Raw genomic sequence first — 7,500 nt, 5'->3', positions numbered from 1 at the left:
CTACGTCTATGTATGTAAAGATAGATATAGATAGATAGATTGATAGAGAGAAGTAGAGATAGAGAGGGGAGAAAGAGGGAAAGAAGAGAGAGAGAGAGTAATGCAGTTCGGATATCCTAAATCCAGCAACATTAAGACCTGGGCATTATCAGACTGGGAAAATATAAAGCTACCCTCTGAGAGGAACCTCTTTGTATACTAGTTGGCCATCACATTTCATGTAAGTATGTAGGCATATATATTTTCTCGATCGGGCGATCTACCAGCGTAAATCAGTCAGCGTGTTCACAGAATTTTAAACAAAGCTATTGCTTTATAAGTTTGTTCAGAGTTGTCTCTCTTAGGTACATCCCATTGACAAGAATCAATAAACTCGAAACATCGATGTCTGGGATTCCTGATAGATGGCGATCCTGAACAAAATGGCTGTTTTCACACCTTTACCATAAGAGAGATATTTTTTCTATATATATACTATATAATACTATATGCTTTTTCCAGCGACAAACGCATATATATATATATATATATATATATATATATATATATATGTGTGTGTGTGTGTGTGCGTGTGTGTGTGTGTGTGCGTGTGTGTGTGTGTGTGTGTAGGCGCGTGGCTTAGTGGTTAGTGTGTCAGCATCATGATCGTAAGATTGTGGTTTCGATTCCTGGACCGGGCGACGCGTTGCGTTCTTGAGCAAAACACTTCATTCCACGTTACTCCAGTTCACTCAGCTGGTAAAAATGAGTAACGCTGCGATAGACTGGCGTCCCGTCCAGCTGGGGAACACATACGCCATGGAAACCGGGAAACCGGACCCATGAGCCTGGCTAGGCTTTAAAAGGGTGCATATATATATATATGTGTGTGTGTGTGTGTGTGTATAATAAGGATAGAGTCATTATTTAATGATTTGAAAATACCATAATGTTTAATTTATATTATTAGTATGTTGGCCACTGATAAATCATTAAATTATGAGTTTATTATGTATAAAAAAATATATATTACTTCACTCTTCTAACATATTTACTGCAGAATTATTTTGAGTACATAATCATATGGTTGAAATGATGAATGCTTGCATTTTAAGTTCGTACATACGTGCGGAATGCATATATATTACCCGAGTTTGTACGACTATATCGTGGCATTCCGTTCCAGTTAATCCGATCAACGGAACAGCCTCCTCGTGAAATTAACGTGCAAGTGGCTGAGCACTCCACAGACACGAGTACCCTTAAAAAGGCAGCGAGCTGGCAGAAACGTTAGCGCGCCGGCCGAAATGCTTAGCAGTATTTCGTCTGCCGTTAATTTCTGAGTTCAAATTTCGCCAAGGTCGACTTTGGCTTTCATCCTTTCGAGGTCGATAAATTAAGTGCCAGTTACGCACTGGGGTTGATGTAATCGACTTAATCCCTTTGTCTGTCCTTGTTTGTCCCCTCTATGTTTAGCCCCCTATGGGCAATAAAGAAATAAGACACGAGTACCCTTAACGTTGTTCTCGGGGAGATTCAGCGTGACACAGAGTTTGACAAGGCTGGCCCTTTGAAATACAGGTACAACAGAAGCAGGAAGAAAGAATGAAAGTTGTGATGAAAGAGTACTGCAGGGTTCACCACCCCACCCCCTGCCAGAATCTCGTGGAGCCTTAGGTGTTTTCACTCAATAAACACTCACAACGCCCGGTCTGGGAATCGAAACCGCGATCCTACGACTGCGAATCCGCTGCCATAACCACTCGGCTATTGCACCTCCATCCCACCCCCTGCCAGAATCTCGTGGAGCCTTAGGTGTTTTCACTCAATAAACACTCACAACGCCCGGTCTGGGAATCGAAACCGGGATCCTACGACCGCGAGTCCGCTGCCATAACCACTCGGCTATTGCACCTCCATCCCCATCCCCTGACAGAATCTCGTGGAGCCTTAGGTATTTTCACTCAATAAACACTCACAACGCCCGGTCTGGGAATCGAAACCGCGATCCTACGACCGCGAGTCCGCTGCCCTAACCACTCGGCCATTGCACCTCCATACACAAAGTACATATATGCGTATACTCAAACAGTGACAGCAATGACGACAACGACGACAAGAGAAAAAGCGACGGGAAGAACCGCACCAACTTTCACTTTACATACGTATTAGCATATTTTAATAATTTCTTCTTACCTTATCAAATATTTAACTTGACTCTACAATATGCTGCTGCTTTCATGGACGAAGATAAAGCAGCTTTTAATCTGAATTCTTTAAAGGCTAAAATGAAGAAAAGAGAACGATGATAAGATTTTTTTCTGCTGGTTCTTTTTGTTGCTGCTTCCATTCCTGCCGAGATAATTCGTTTCCTCGAGAACTGCCTTATTCATTCTTTTATTTATGTATTTATTTATTTATTTATTTATTTATTTATTTGTATATTTATTCTGTCTTGAACTTTGAAGCTTATTTGAACAGAAAAATGAGAAACGAATATATTAAGACATATGTAGGGGGTGGAGGTTCCTTAAATGGTGAAGTAGAAATGGTATTGTAATGAACAGTGAGCAAAGGAAGAATACATTGGAAACAAAGAGAGAAACAAAGAGAGGGAGAGAGGGAGATAGGGAGAAAAGAAAAAAGGAAGAAAAAAGGGAGAGACAGAGAGAGAAGAGAAAGGAGGTGAGAGGGGGGGGTGAAAAACAGCAAAAGAGTATAAAAGCTTGACTCTGAAGAGAAATGTACTGAAGATGTGTAAGAGTGTGCATTGTGTGTGTGTGTGTGTGTGTGTGTGTGTGTGTGTGTGTGTTGTGTGTGTGTGAGAGAGAGAGAGGACGATAGAGAGAGAGAGAGAAAGGGAGAAGGAAGAAAGAGAGAGCAGGGGAGAGAGAGAGGGATGGAAAAGAGTGTGAGAGGAGAGTAAGAGAGAGGGAGGGGAGTGAGAGAGAAAGCAAGAGTGAGGGGGAAAGAGAGGGAGAGGGAGAGAGAGGTGTGAAAAAGAAGCATTAGTAGTTACGGTTGTACGGTTAAGAAGGTTGCTTCGTAATCACGTGCATCCGGTTCGACCCCATTGTTTGAAACCTTGAGTTTGTTCAACCATGGGTAGCGGGATGAGCAAGATATTGTTAGTCGAATTTGGTTGAAGGAAAAGTGTGCGTTAACCCATCATAAATATATGTATGTCTGGTCGTTTGAAACCGTTACTGGTAACATGTAACCTAGTACAACATGTAACCTAGTACAACATGTAATATGTTCGAGTGGTTGGTGATTAAGCATAGTAATCGTATTGGGTTTGGTTAGGGAAGAGGGCGATTTTGGACATCCTGCAGGATGAAAAGCAGGACCTGTTTAAGGGCTTTTTGTCCCTGGAGATTCAAGGGGCATTCAATAATGTGGTGCTCTTTCCTGTTTTAAACTTTGTTATACTTCATATGATATGACGATATATGTATGTACGAATGTATGTCTTCTATTTTTTAATTATTGTAAATCTTCCACTGAGGAGGGAGTCGGTTTAAAACAAAGATACACGGCTCCATCTTTGGGATGTTGTTAACACAGACAAATTCACATTTGGAACTTTAGAAAAGTTTTGCATATTTTTATTGTTCCACTCACAGATTGCACTTGTAATGTACGAATTACCCAGTTGATTTCTCTTTCTGAAAATCCCAGTTTATCCAGATTCTCCTTTAAGCATTTACTAACAAAACCTAGTGCTCCAATTATTGTTGGTATGAATATGAATTCATAGTCTGGATATAGAAGCTGGAAGTTTCGAAGCAGTTGTCCATAGCTATCCTCATGTTCTTTGATTTTCAAAGAGATTTTTATATCAGCAGGGCAGCTGACCTCTATGACGGTACAAAATTTTGCTCCTCCGTCCCAAGCAACAATATCCGACCTGTTATGTTTACATTTGACAGATGTTTTGATGGGAATATTCCACCAGCATTCCTTGAGTTTGTGTTTATGAATGTATTCCATAACAGAGGAATTTTCTAAGTTTATTTCAGGACATTCTTTTTTGCGTATGTACAGTTGAAACAAATTATACACTCTTGCTTTTTGGTCTACATAGCAAACTTTACGATGTTTGGTTGAATTGCTGTAGCAGTTGGGTCAGACAGTTCCGTCCGTGTGTTGAGTGTTGTTAAAACGTTCTACTGGACAAAATGTTTTGTTAGATATGATTCTCTCAAGAACTTTTCAAATGTAAGATGAAACAGCTTTATAATTGTCCATGCGTTACACAGTCCTTTATATATATATATATCTATATATATATATATAGAGAGAGAGAGAGAGAGAAAGAGAGAGAGAGAGAGAGGGATAGATAGATAGATAGATAGATAGATAGATAGATAGATAGATAGATAGATAGATAGATAGATAGATAGATAGATAGATAGATAGATAGATAGATAGATAGATAGATAGATAGATAGATAGATAGATAGATAGAGATATATAATAAAGTGTTATCACTACTTCTAACATTTTGGGTATTTGACCGGCATCTAAAGAATCTTGATAAAGTATTTTCAGGTGAATAGCAAGGCTGGTTAACAGGGGTTTAGAAGCAAAGCTGGATATCCCTTCGGTCCTGGGACCGAGTTTATGTCAATGTAGATTATTATTAATTCGATTATGTTTTGTTCTGTTAAGTTTATATGCGTTACGTTGCTCTAAAAAGTCGTTGTCTGCTAGGATATATTATTGTTCATTCCTTGGTAGAAAGAAGACACTTTCATATTTATATCTTTATTGCCCACAGGGGGCTAAACATAGAAGGGACAAACAAGGACAGACAAAGAGATTAAGTCTATTACATCGACCCCAGTGCGTATCTGGTATTTATTTAATCGACCCCGAAAGGATGAAAGGCAAAGTCGACCACGGCGGAATTTGAACTCAGAACGTAGCTGCAGAAGAAATATCACTAAGCATTTCGCCCGGCGTGCTAATGATTCTGCTAGCTTGCCGCCTCGCCGACCTTTCATATTGTGGTTAAGAAACTCGCTTTGCAACCACTTCGGGTTCAGACCTTAGGCAAGTCGACCAGTGAATTTGGTAGATGGAAATTGTGTGGAAGCCCGATAAAGGTGCAGACATTATTCTCAAAAAATTAATTCAACATCGAATCCATTTTGTATTTGAATTACACCGGATCATCGTTACAATTTCTGACGCGCGAAGGTGTCATCCAGTGCAATTTAAACGTAAGAATCAAACAAATTATTCATTAGAAATTTGGCACCAAATTTCAGAAATTGGTCAGAACTTCCAAGTATCAGATGGGAGAAAATATCTAATTTATTTGATTTATTTGCCTCGAGCTAATTCTATTTGGATTGTTATTGTTTTACGAAAATATTGTGATAATAATGGATAAAACCATTTGTTGATATTGTTCTCAAAATAATGGAAGATAATTGAATTATTGGAAATGATTGAATAATTGCTGATAATTAAAAATGATATTACGAAAGTGATTGATGGATTGTATCATTAGGTTAATAACAATAGACAATTGATTCTATATCTTTTCTTTTTTAATTACTTTTAGTTGTTTCAATCATATGACTGCGGCCATGCTGGGGCACCATTTGAAGAATTTTTAATTGATTGAAGCCACCGCAGTACTTAATGTTTTTTAAAGCCTGGTATTTATTCTATCGGTTTGTGCCCTCGTTTTCGGAACTGCTAAGTTTTGGGGGAAACAAACACACCAGCACCGGTTGTCAAGCGGTGGTAAAGCACACTCAGGCACAAAGACACACACACATATACACACGCACACGCGCATACACACACACCACACACACATACACACAACACACACACAGACAACACACGCATATATATGCCTTATTATTTTAGTGCCTTATTATTTAACATACTCACCGGTAAAGTTTCCACTCTATTTATCAATCTATTTTATACTTACAAAATAATCTTCAGCACACGAACTCACATAAAGAATCTCGCAAACCAAATTCAAAAACGAAATATGTATGTATATATAATATATATATATATATATATATAAAGAGAGAGAGAGAGAGAGAGAGAGAGAGAGAGAGAGAGATAGAGAGACAGACAGACAGAGAGCGAGAGAGAGAGAGAGAGAGAGAGAAAATAGGAGGAGATTAGTTCACTGGTGATCTAAACGAATAGGTATGATAAGTGCTATAATTGCTTATCCGCTAGGTTCCAATTTCACAGCTGAGCCAGTCATTTTCTTCAAATATATATATGCGCGTGTGTGTATAATATTGAGATACTGGTGAAAGGTTGAAAATGCGTCAAATTTATATAGTTTTTGTGTAGCTAAAACAATTTAACTGAAGATTTATTCTATGTATATATATGTATGAAAATAAAACCGTAGAATATGTTTTCAAAGAATATATGTTGTTTTTGTATCACAATTTAACTGAAATTATACTGGTGCACGTATTCAAAAGCTAAGTTCGACATGCGTAATACAAATGACAAAGAAAGAAAAAGAGATTGCATATTCATTCGAGTCTTTTTTTTTTTTCTTTTTAACAAAAATGCTTCAGGAGATTTTGTTGAAGAAAAAAGTCATATTTAATTTACCGGTATCCGGTTTGCGCTGATATTCAACTTTGAAAATTTTGGGTAATTTTCAGAATGTAAAAATCCATGCGCGGCTTAAATTAATACGTAAAAAAAAACGATAAACGTCGCCCTTTTCAAGCCTAGCCAGGCTGATGGGCCCGGTTTCCCGGTTTCTGTGGCGTATGTGTTTACCCCAGCAGGACGGGACGCCAGTCCATCGCAGCGTTACTCAAGAAACAAGAAGAGAGAGTGAGAGAAAGGTGTGGCGAAAGAGTACAACAGGGGTTGCCCCCCCCCCCCAACCTGCCGGAGTCTCGTGGAACTTTTAGGTGTTTTCGCTCAATAAACACATACAACGCCCGGTCTGGGAATCGATACTGCGATCCTCCGACCACTAGACCGCTGCCCTAACGTCCACAAATTAATACGTACTGTATAATATATATTTGTATATATATATATACATACATATATACATATATATATATATATACATACATACATACATATATATTATATATATATATTATATATATATATATATATATATATATATATATATATATATATATATATATATATATATATATACATAACATACATACATACATATATATATATGTGTGTGTGTGTATGTATGTATGTATATATAATACCGAAAGGGCTAACTTATACTATCACGATTGAAATATGGCGAACATTTTAGCTTGACTTGTCGCCATTACAATTTCCGTCGCAATTCTGCATCTAGAATGATACATATATAACATATATCTGTTTTAGTTGTAACTAAAGAGATTTATAGATAAGCTTTTTATAACATGATATTGCAAAGAAATTTTATTTTTCTAAGTTCATCACATGTTTCTTTAAAATTCGCAGCGTGTCACTACTAACGCGCATGTCATCAAACATGGTTGACATAAA

At 37.7% G+C, this 7,500-nt stretch overlaps 1 protein-coding gene across 6 annotated transcripts in view; it reads right to left on the bottom strand.

Annotated features, from left to right (window-relative positions):
* LOC115214437 (neuropeptide FF receptor 2-like) overlaps nt 1-7,500 on the bottom strand; it is a 105,698-nt gene that overhangs the window by 42,152 nt on the left and 56,046 nt on the right. For 4 of the 6 annotated variants that reach the window (XR_005000072.1, XM_036504826.1, XM_036504827.1 and 1 more), the window contains exon 2: nt 2,176-2,262. The exons of the other annotated variants lie outside the window; for them this stretch is intronic. The gene's annotated coding sequence lies outside the window, so the exon portion shown is untranslated. The remainder of the gene's footprint in view (nt 1-2,175; nt 2,263-7,500) is intronic. 6 annotated transcript variants of the gene reach the window in all.

This window comes from Octopus sinensis, linkage group LG7 (genome assembly GCF_006345805.1).
Source record: "Octopus sinensis linkage group LG7, ASM634580v1, whole genome shotgun sequence".
In the NCBI taxonomy this organism is placed as follows: Eukaryota; Metazoa; Mollusca; class Cephalopoda; order Octopoda; family Octopodidae; genus Octopus; species Octopus sinensis.
This window is presented reverse-complemented; position numbering and strand designations above follow the sequence as displayed.